This window comes from Lactuca serriola, chromosome 3 (genome assembly GCF_051521515.1).
Source record: "Lactuca serriola cultivar US96UC23 chromosome 3, Lser_US96UC23_V15, whole genome shotgun sequence".
Lineage (NCBI taxonomy): Eukaryota > Viridiplantae > Streptophyta > Magnoliopsida > Asterales > Asteraceae > Lactuca > Lactuca serriola.
This window is the reverse complement of record NC_136410.1, coordinates 14,418,563-14,431,474: the sequence shown is the minus strand read 5'-3', so window position 1 is coordinate 14,431,474 and position 12,912 is coordinate 14,418,563.

The following is a 12,912-nucleotide window of genomic DNA, read 5'->3' as shown; positions in this document are numbered from 1 at the left end:
TGAGCTTAGTGGACTAAGTTCCCATGATCAAACAATATCTGGTGCTCACACCCCAAACCAGATGAAGCACTTTACTAATCTCGACAAAAAATATTGTATCCAAGGTACCTTCCCTTGATATAATTCCACACCGTTCTATAATTTCAATTGATAACAAGGAACCCAAAAGACCTACAATTGGAACAGGTAGATAATGACTTCAATGTTCTACCTACTACAGAAAAAAAAAAAAAAAAAAAAAAAAAAAAAAAAAAAAAAAAAAAAAACTCAAGTATGCTATAGACCATAATTCGACAATCCAACAATTCAGGGAAATGTACCCAAAAGCCATGATATACCATAAATAGAACATGACAATTGGTTGTCACGATCATCGACCTCTAATTATACAACTCATTGATGATAAACGAGAACAACTAGTGATTGAGAATGCTCTGACAACAATCCAATAATCTAAAGTTTTCCACTGAACTAAACCCATGCAGAACTACATATACCCAACCCTGAATTTGATTCACAGATCGCCTACTGCTTATCTTAGACTATAGATAGCAATTTACACATTGAGCTGACAAATCATTCAAAAACTGATGCTCAACCCACGTGACCTAACCACCTATTGAATAGTTCATCGGCCCTCCCGAAAGAGACGACTGCCTACAACGAGCTCCTTTACTAATAACTTCGTGTCACAAAGACAACCCATGTATTTCCAAGCACATATATCTGATGGAAACTTGCTCTGCACCCTCAAATTGAACCAAAGTCTCGCATACCCAAATTGCCAATCCTTGCAACCTATCCCTCTATAACCATGAACCCAAATAAATCTATGATCTTTTAAGAGACATGCCCAGTTCTACCTCACTTGGGTTCAAACTATGACCAACAGACATTGCAGACAAACCACACTTCAAACCGACTGAGCCAGATACATACCATCCCTAACTCTTGGGATGTATACAACAACGCCAGATAAAGACCCAACAAATCAAAAACATTCTGAATCTCAGATGGAGACCTCAGAAACTTCCCAGTCATAACTGCCTCTGTTATCAAGAATGCCATGCAAATGCACACGCAAAACTCTAATAGCCCATTCTTAGCACCGGTTCTTCATCTAAGAAAAATTGGAGTACCATACACTTCGCCTTTAAATATCTAAAGTTCACTCCATCGCGAGACACAATTATAAAAACATGAGGCATCATCCCCATAGTCGAGATATAACATAGACAATGAAAATGACTCTCCTGATAACATGGAACAGCTTGCCAGAACATGCTCTAATTGAACTCAAGGAAAGCTTATCCCTGGTCCTCATCTTGTACAGTCTCCATGAAAATGACTCTCTTTCCGCATATGAAATTTCTCGGGGCGATGAAACCACAAGAATCCTCTCGTGCATTTCCATCTTTGTTGCAGATACCACAACCCTCCGGTTTCCCCCACTAGGTCTCCCTCGGATCTATGCAAACATACACTCGGTCTCTCTTCCCCCCTCCCCCCCCCCCCAACATAGAAAACTGGAAGAACAGAATCTTTGTCATAGAAGATGACATCATAAGCCATCCGTCAATCACTCAATCTCAAGATTGAAATCCTCAAGCCATTAATCCCAACCGCTCTCTCATTGAGTCCCATGAATCAGATTGATACTACCTCAAGTAGCCCCCTTAAACCTCAAAATCAACTACTCATCTAGGTTTGCACCATTCGATCCCAATTGACATGACCACTAAAGCCCAAAAAATCACCGGATCCGTCTTCTTCCTGGATAGCCATAACTGAAGAGTTGATAAATACCAAAACGATACAACGGATTCATGGTACCAGACCATGTTCTTACCCTCAGACAGCTCTTTAGAATTTCATGGAGTTTCCTTTATTCGAGTACGAATCCTATGCTTCCAGTAGTACGGACCCAATGTTAGAAATTGGGGTATAGTAAGGCTTGGAATTCTGAGAATTGTATAAAACACTTTTAGATTAAAGCATTTGGGTGGTACTCTTAATATTCTTTAATCAGATAAGACTTAGAGAGACAAGAATTTAGAATGTTTTGTTGATAGTTTCGTCTGTACCAGAAAAATGAGACCAAAACCGAATTTATGATCTTTGTCCGAAAATTGTCATATGACAGTTTCAAACTGTCATAAACTATAAAAACCGAATAAAAATGGAATTTTGGATAAGGGTCAAACAATGGTCAATGGACCCAGCCAGGGCCTCTGCCCCTTGGACCCCGCTCCCAGGGGCGCTGCCCCCGGACCCCCATTTGTTTAGGGGCTTCGCCCCTAAATGACAGTGTACTTTGAAATATTTATCAAACTTAAACAGGTGTGTACTCCACACCTTCCTTACTTGTTTAATATTTATCAAGATCACCTTTGGTCAACAAAGTAATCCCATTACACTTAAATAATATTGATGATAACAAATCACCAACAAACCTCCCCCATTTAAGTGTAATCTTGATTAACTTAAAATGAAACACAACACCAACAAACTGATGCATAAATGAAATATCATGATGATTGAATTTCACCTTAGTATATTTCACAATCCAAATATTCGAATATTAGGGTGTCACTAAGGATTGAACCCTTTCTATCCATAGTGAATACATGAAGATAATACACACAACAGTTTACATTCTCATAAGTTCGAACTTGACACTATATTTTACTAGCTAGTGTCCCATCCTTCAATAAGCATATCAAAGCCAAGTCCTAACTTCTTGAAGCAGCTAAACTTCATGCTTATATAGGTAGTCCTTTTATTCTGTCACCTGCAAATGCAATTTTTCAAAAGAACTATTAAGAATATAAATTCAACCTCCTTTACTTGCAGTACTGAACACATACCTTGGGATGATGATAATAATGTGTTCGAATCTTCAAATATCAATCTTTCCACATTGAATTCAACATCTAATATCACATTAGATGGGAATTGGGTATCTCAATATAAAAGATTCTAAATGGACTTTAAACCCATCCCTACAGCTACCTTGTGCACAAGATCACTTGCTAACCCTTTGGTTAGATGATCGGCTAAATTCGATTGAGTTCTTACAAACTCCACAGATATCACACCAGTTATGATGAGCTCACGAATCATGCTATGTCTAACACCTAAATGTCTATACTTTCCATTGTATACTTGACTATAAGTCTTAGACAAGGTTGCAGCACTATCACATATGATAGAAATGGTAGATATCGGTTTGGGCCATAATGGAATTTCATAAATCAAATTCCTTAGCCACTTAGCTTCTTTACCAGCAGCAAACAAAGCAACAAACTCAGACTCCATGGTTGAGTTAGTAATACAAGTCTGTTTCTTAGATGCCCAAGAAATGGCACCTCTTCCAAGAAGAAACACCCAACCACTAGTAGAGGAGTGATCCTCTAAGTTGTTAATCCAGCTGGCATCTGAATAACCTTCTAAAACATAACGATATCCACTATATGTTAAACCATAATTCATGGTCCCTTTTAAGTACTTGAATACTCTACTCACGGCTTGCCAATGATGTGAACTAGGATTACTAGTATATCTACTAAGCTTCCCACAACATATGCTATATCAGGCCTAGTACTAATCATGGCATACATTAGACAACCAATGGCCCTTGAGTATTCTAGTTGAGACACTAGAGATCCTTTATTAGGTAGAAGCTTAAGACTAGGATCTATAGGAGTGCTAACAGGAGAACAATTCTCAAAGTTAAACTTTTTCAATATGTTCACAATATAATGAGATTGAGAAATTGAAATCCCATTTTTTCCTTTTCTAATTCTTATACCAAGAATTACTTCAGCCTCCCTCGTGTCTTTCATATCAAAACTAGATGATAAGAATTTCTTGGTTTTATCAACTTCTTCTAAATCAGTACCAAAAATCAACATATCATCTATATATAAGCAAATCATGACTCCTTTACCAGAAGTATCAAATTTGCTATATACACACTTGTCAGCTTGGTTTAATGCAAAACCATTAGACTAAACAACATCATCAAACTTTCGATGCCATTGTTTTGGTCCTTGTTTCAAACCATATAATGATTTCTTCAACTTGCACACTTTGTGTTCATTTCCAGGCAACACAAACCCTTCAGGTTGTTTCATGTATATTTCCTCATCCAAGTCACCATTCAAAAATGCAGTTTTCACATCCATTTGGTGAATCACAAGATTATGTATAGCTGCAAGAGCTAATAATAATCTAATAGTAGAAATTATGGCAACAGGAGCATAAGTATCAAAGAAATCAATGCCTTCCTGTTGTCTAAAGCCTTGGATAACCAATCTGGCTTTATACTTATCTATTGTGCCATCCACCTTCGTTTTTCTTTTGAGGATCCATTTACATCCTAATGCCTTGCAACCAGGAGGTAAATAAGCCAATACCCAAGTATTGTTATGCATGATAGAATCAATCTCGTCATGAATTGCCTCTTTCCAGAAATGAACATCCCCAGAAGCCATAGCTTCACTGAAAGTCTTTGGATCCTCTTCAATATTAAAACAATACTAATGTTGAGAAATAGTCTCATTCCTCGTTCCTTCGACTAAATATAGTTGAAAATCAGATCCAAAAGACTTAGCTATTCTAGCTCTGGTGCTTTTCCTAGGTTTAGGTACAAAACTTGCACCACCAGAAACATCTTCAGCTTGAGTAGCACTCTTGCTGGAAGATTGATGAATCATGTCCCTTGGTCTAGGTATAGATGTAAATCTGTCTTCATCAAAAATAGCATCTCTTGACTCTATCACTGTGTTTACAGACACATGCATTAAATTCTAAAACATAGAATCTGTATGCTTTGGAATGCTCAGCATATCCAATAAATATACAATCTATACGTCTCTCACCCAATGTTTTCCTTTTGGGTTCAGTGAGCCTTACAACTACTCTACAACCCCAAACTTTGAGATAACTCAAATTTGGTACCTTTTTACACCAAAGTTCATAAGGAGTATTCTTACTCCTTTTATTTGGAGTTTTATTCAAGATGTAACATGCAGTTAACATTGCCTCACCCCACAACCCTTCACTTAATCCAGAATAGGACAACAATGAATTAACCGTTTCTTTCAAAGTCCTATTCTTCCTTTCAGCTACACCATTTTGTTGTGGTGTATAAGGAGATGTGGTTTGATGTATTATTCCAGTTGATTCAAAATAAACTGGATCATAATACTCACCACCTATATCAGTATGCAAGACTTCTATTAATTCATTTTTATGAAGCTCAACTTGTTGTTTATAAATTTTAAATTTATCAAGTGCGTCATCCTTAGAATGTAGCAAATAGACATAACAATATCTAGATGCATCATCAATAAAAGTAACAACATACTTTTTGTTTCCAAGGGAAGGTGTTGCATGGAAATCACATATATCACTATGTATTAAATCCAACACCTTGCATTCCCTAACAACATATTTGAAAGGTTGTCTAGTGATTTTAGTTAGCATGCATGTTTTACATTTTCCATTATTTGGCATATCAAAAGCTGGAATTAAACTCATTTTAGACATGTCTTTTAATCCCTTGTAATGAATGTGTCCTAGTCTAGCATGTCATAATTCATATTTAATAAAATTATTGCTAGTACTAGTAGAAACCATGAAAATAGAATTATCAATAAAAGGATAATTAATATTTAGCCTAATCATTCCATTACATACATATGCAAATCCCATAAAAGAACCATGTCTTGACAAGATATAATTGTCACTTTCTAATACTTGTTTGTAATCAGAATTATTTAATACAATTTCAGACACTAGATTCTTACGGATCCCTGGAACATATAAAACATTGTTCAAACACAAATATTTCCCAGAAGTAAAAGTAAGTAAAACAGATCATATGCCCTTGATTGGTTCAGTTGCAACATTTCCCAATTTCACAACAGATCCATCTTCAATTGGTTGAAAGTCCTTGAACCAATATAGATCTTTGCAAACATGACTTGTTGCTCCCGAATCAACCCACCATGCAACATTATCATCCTGCACATAAAATGCTTCAGAAATCACATAAATATAATTTTGAATATAGTTAAAATTCTGCATGAAAACAGAATTCTGCCCTTGTTGCTTTTTTGGATCCTTGGATCCACTTGGTCCTGCACGATCCTTGTTCACTTTACGCAAACGAAAATCTTTCTTGAAGTGACCCAGTTCGTTACAATTCCAAAACACCACTTTAGCCTTCTTGTTCGAAGACTTGTCATCCTTTCCTTTAAAATACCTTTTTCCATTAGACTTCTTTTGATTCTTTGATCCTTCTCCGTCCACCATGTTCACAGAAGAGGAACCAACTTGGTTCTTTCCTTTGGTATTGTTATCAAGTTCTTGAGTCCTTAAGGACTCTTCAATCCGTAAATAGCTTCCAAGTTGAGTCAAAGTCAATTCCTCTTTGTTATGTTTCAGATTGTGTTTAAAATCCTTCCAGGAAGGGGGCAGTTTGTCAATGATCACAGCCACAACAATGGCTTCATCCATTTTCAGATTGTGTTGAGGAAACTGTCCCAGGATCCTTAACATTTCACGGTATTGTTCCATAACAGGCCTGGAGTCAATCATCTTGTAACCCATAAAGTTACTGACAAGAAACTTCTTGCTAGAAGCATCTTCATCCATATACTTGGATTCAAGAGAATCCCATAGTTCTTTTGCAGATTTGAAATTTTGATAGATATCAAAAAGAGAGTCACATATACCATTGAGAATATGACCACGACATATGTAATCATCATTTTCCCACTTTGATCTTCTTCTTGTTGCCTCCAAAGGTTCATCTTCAACATATTCTTGTAAGAGTGGCAAGGGTGTACTCAGAACATACACCACTTTTAGAGTGGTAAGGAGAAACTTCATCTTCTTCTGCCATCTACGAAAATCTTGCCCTTCAAACTTGTTCAGTTTTTCAAACTTACTAGTCATTTCCTTCATAGAATCACCACTTGTCATGATCACAGAAATGCTTTAATCTTTGTTAGAAATTGGGGTATAGTAAGGCTTGGAATTCTGAGAATTTTGTAAAACACTTTCCGATTAAAGCATTTTGGTGGTACTCGCAATATTCTTTAATCGGATAAGACTTAGAGAGACAAGAATTTAGAATGCTTTGATGATAGTTTCATCTGTACCAGAAAAATGAGACCAAAACCGAATTTATGATCTTTGTCTGAAAACTGTCATAAACTATAAAAACCGAAATAAAACGGAAGTTTGGATAAGGGTCAAACAATGGTCAATGGACCCAGCCAGGGGCTCTGCCCCTTGGACCGCACTCCCAGGGGCGCTGCCCCCGGACCCCCATTCGTTTAGGGGCTTCTCCCCTAAATGACAATGTACTTTGAAAACTTGATCAAACTTAAACAAGTGTGTACTCCACATTTTCCTTACTTGTTTAATATTTATCAAGATCACCTCTGGTTAACAAGGAAATCCCATTACACTTAAATAATATTGATGATAACAAATCACCAACACCCAATACTGGATTCCACACATATTCGTACTTTCCTCCGAATCATATCGAATCCTTTAATTTAGTTCCTCATAATCATAGCATCCAAAATCTTGTAAACAGTGCATCACTCGCACTAAAGCATTTCCTAGGCTCTCCTAGGATTACCACCTCACCCTGTCCATCAGCTGCTAAAGGACCTCTACTTATTTCAGTTAACTACTTCATGAATACAATTACATGCAATGAAGCTTAGGTAATCCTTCGACTAAAAGACCCAACCCTACAACTGTTAAACTCAAACGATAGCTGCGAAATAAGGCCAATTTAACTACTCTAATATTATTTAATCCTCACTACATGTAACTTAACATATTCATGTAATACCTAACTTACATCAATATGAGTCCTACAAAGCACAAAGAAAGCAACATTCAAGCATCTAGAACTAAAATCATCACGTAAACAGGCAGTCCTACCTCAGAAACTCCTGAAGATCCCTAATCACTAGCATGCATCCCTACCTGCTCACACAACGGGCATAATGCATCTTTCCTAATCAGGCATCCTATCATGCAACACTGAGCAGTTCCTTAGCCCTAATCTAGAATGAAGTTCTGATATACTCATATCAAACATTAATCATAAAGATCATATGGATATTTTAGGAAATACTTACTTGAGCTCGGCTGATTGCATGCATCACACTCCTTTTTATTAATTTTTTTCTTAGAGAATCATTTTCTTTTATAAAACTTACCAACTCCTCAGTTTGAGTTCAAGCACACCCAAGAGTACGCATAAATCCTTCAAACCAAGGCTCTGATACTAACTTGTAATGACCCAAATTTCAAACCAATTTTTATCCAATGTAAAACTTTAAGTGTTTATTTAAATCATAACTACAAAATCGTAAAACGTATATCATAGTATCATTAAAATTTGTCATGTGCATAAGTCCCCCATTGATGCGACACAATCGAGTCGTGCCCCTCTTTAATCTAAGAAAACTTGAAACATGTAAGCAATTAATCTTAGGCATAAAGTGTAGTGAGTTCTCAAAAAGACCACACACATCACATCACAAATAAAAAACTATGGGTTATCAACAAACCTGGAGACTACCCGAAGTCTCAATTGGCAAACAGCACGCCCGATGGGTTATCAGCAACCTGGAGACTACCTAAAGTCTTAGTAGGAAAACAACACATCCGGTAGGTTATCAGAAACCGTGGAGACTACCCGAAGTCTCAGTACATAGTAACACATATCCCAATAACAGCAAGAAAGACCCTGTTGATCAGCATATGTATATATATATATATATATATATATATATATATATATATATATATTAACACACATGCTCATACAAACAGGCAAGAGTCACGAAGACAACTAGGATCCAACATACACAATTTAGTGGGCCGACATTGGTGCCTTCGACCCACGAGCACAGTGAGAAGGCTCACCTCAATCAAAATATAGAAAATCTCGCACCCAAGTATGGTGCACAACGACTCCTCCAACTGAACACATTCAATACCATCACAAATTATATTCTTATGGTTAAGCACATAAATCATGCGGCCCAAGCCCAAACTAGGCCCACTAATGGTTCAAGCCCAAGTAGAGAGTCTTAAGGCGTAAACTATATGTTGTTTTCCTGTAGGGTAAAAGGCCATTTTACCCTTCCCATAACTAGTCCAACATCTCATAGCCCAAATCCAAAAAAGGACCAAAATGAGCATCTCAGGAGTACATCCCACGTACTAAACTCATACGCCCTGCATACTACTCATCGATGCGCAATGTAGATGTTGCGAAGCTTGATCCATGCATTACGTTGAGCGTACTTTTACATGCGCCTATCGTACTCGCCAGGCGGCTAAAACACACCATTAGGCTCTTAATGGTTAAGACAAGAACGTCCAAACATAGATGTCACCCTTAATAGGTGTCTTAAGTCATAGAGTTCTTGACTTTATGACTTTGCAAGGCGTAATGAGGTCCAAAGCATAATCTAAGCTTCCTAATCTTCATAAAAGGTCACCAATACTTAAATCAAGGGATAAAACTGCACAAGATCCAAACTTTATGACTTAATAACCTCAACAAGGACCAAATATGAGGCTCAAAGCTTCTCAAGTAACTTCTACTCACAAGAACCACAACCATGGGACCAAAACATGGTAAACTACCACCCAAAAATAGATATATAAAAAGAAGCCATCAAGATTGAGACTTTATATCTCCAGAAGATGTAGAAAGGAAAACCAAGCCTAGATCTACAAGCTCCAAGCAATCCAATTCTCTTTTAAGAAGCTTTGTCTTCTTCGATGAGCACCAAAACACATGAAACCACACTAAGAACTCAAGAATCACTCTAATGAGGGATAGGGTTTAATGGAATGGAGGCTAAACTAGGGTTTGCACCTGACTGGAGTACGATCTACGTACTTCTGGTACGCCCAACATACTCCAAAGAGCACCCACAATCCTCCTCCCTAGTATGCCCAACGTACTAGGTTTAGCCCTAAAACCACCAAACTTCCGAAGGCCATAACTTATTCGTTTTAAGTACGACTTTGGATGATCCTTATATCCCCGGAAATGTAATAAGAAGCTCTACGCTTCTATCAACTCAGTCTTGCCTTAAAACTTTTCAAAATTAAATCCAAACTTTGCAAAAGGCCCGAATTATAACTTTATGGTTATACCCATGGGCTCTAAAACACAAACCAAACTCTCAGATCACCTAATACACATTAACCACACCTAAAGGGGTCTAAATATCTCCTTCCCCAAGGCCCATAACCTTATGATAACTGATATTTGGGTCACGACCTCGAATTTAGAAACGATTCGAGACAAGGTGTTACATACCATATACTGTTTTATTTTTGTTTCATATACTTTTGACAAATCATTTTAGGTAAAGTTTGTAATAGTTGACCAATAATGTCAACTTTTAGTAAGTTATGCCACCCAACCATACCACCCTAATCAAATAGACCAATAGAGAAGCGGATTTTCCTACTTTATTCTCAAACTACAGTCTTCAACATTTTTGTTAATTTACTTTTATTAATTGTCTGAGGTCCACCCATCGACCCACCATGGCTCCTGTTCACCACTAATGAAGGAGCTTATGCATCCTCCGACCAAACCACCTGTGCCTCCTTCGAGCAAGGTGTCTGTTCATCTATTGAGTCACTTACCGGGTCCGTCACATACAACTATTCCAACACGGAGGAAGGTGGTGATACGTGGTATGGTTTACTGCAAAGGTTGCAACTACAAGGGTACTGACACACTCTTTAGCATTACTCCTGTACAGAGTATATGTTTTCACTCTTTTTAACCAATATATTGTATTTGAAGTTTAATTTATATATAATTACATTTTATAGTTGCAACAACTGCAATTGACCCCACCCTCGCACATACATGTCGTCACACATTGTCTGTGTTTTTATACAATCTCATTTTCATTTTTTATTATTTGTTTCTGGTAATCTATTTTTTGAACTCGTGATAAAAACTTTTATTTTTGTTTTAGTTTCCAAATAGCATAAAAATTAGATAAACTTAACATAAATTAAACTCCTAACTCATGTTTGTAACAACAAATGTTTTACAAATTGTTTACAAAAACTATTATCTCACACCCCCGGCCGAGGCGGTGGAACATGTTGGGTTGTGTGGCTAAGTTCATGGATCACAAATAAACTGAATATAAATCACAAGTACAAAAATAAACAAAACAACATTTGTATTACTTCATTAAGTTTAAATACAAGGTTCTTATACATAATAGTAATACATGAATTTCCATAACAGATTTCCTGAGAATACACAATTTTCCCAATGTCTAAAATGCTTTAAATCACTAATTTCCTGAGTATACATGTATTTTGAAAGTCACCACAAGGTTGGTGAAAGTCATAGGTTTTCTGCTAACATCAGTATAATACTTTAAAAAGTCTAAAAAGTATTTTTTGTAAGTGTAACAATACTCAACACTATTTTTGTAAATAAGATTTGAATTTTCAAAATGTATCATAAGTAAATCCATACTTCAAAATTGCTTTGAAATCAACAAACTCCATGGTTTGTATTGAGAGAGAGAGAGAAAGAGAGAGAGAGAGAGAGAGAGAGAGAGAGAGTGAGAAAGTTTTTAGTTAATATTTATAGTGAGTCCTACAACCGAGCTATGTGACTATATGTACACCCCTACGACGCTTCATTATATACCGTAGTAATGATTTTAGATTTTTATCACCTGCTTTGATTGATCAGTCGAGGTTGTAGCTAGCAACCGCAGGTGGGGATGTCAACCCCGCATAGATCTATACATATGGATCTTGCTTTGAAGATTAACTGTTATAGTAGTGTTGGTATACTATGTGTTTAGACTTAGGTAATAAATATAGTCTTACTAAAATCCCTTAACTAAGGTAGATGAAAGAGCTCTCAGCCCTAACTTATAAGTGGATAAGTTATTAGACATAATGAATCTGTATAGAGTTTATAAAAGTCAAGCATAATTGGTATGCATATAAGGCACTAGCATTTATAACTAAGTATATTTATTATATGAATTTTGTAGTGACATGGAATATGTTACTTTAATAATTTTATTAATCTAACAACATAACATATGAACATATAGATGCTGAAAACTAGTTTATGTACTCATGTGTAAATACCAAGTTATTGCCTTATAATTAGTATAGTAATTACATAAAATGAAAATAGTTTATGTATTTTATGTAAATATTTATATTATATTGAACATGTATTCTCCCCAAAACATGTAAAAATATAAAAGTTGGGCCATAAAACTCACCTTAAAATGCAATTGTCGAGTTGTTTCGAGTATTGGATGCAAGAAACCGAAATGCGTTGCCATGAATTCAAAATTTAGAGATTAATTTAGTTTCATAGAAAATTTCAATATATATTAATATATGAAAGGTTATTTGGTATTTTATCTAAAGTATATGACTTATTTATTAATTTAATTAAACAAAAATTAAAATTCAAAATTTACAAAAGTGAGACAAAATAAATTATTAAATTTTATGCTTTTAGTCTAGGGGTTTTTTAAAGTGTTTTCTACGTAGGGGTGAGTTTTGAATAGTTTAATAGAAGTTTGAAGGTTTTGGGTCTAACTTATTAAGATATTTTTAAATTGGGGTAGAAAATGTAACATTTAAATCAAGTGTGGACTAGTTTTGAAAAGGATTTTTAAATTTAGTTATTTTATTTATTTTGGAAACATAGTTTGCTTAGTGGCAATGAATTTACATAGGAGGTAAACCCTCCTATGTTTCATCGATGCATGGATACGAAAAGATTTTTTCTGATTTCGTTTGTTTCTCAAATTCGAAGGATCGCTACAAGGGAAGATG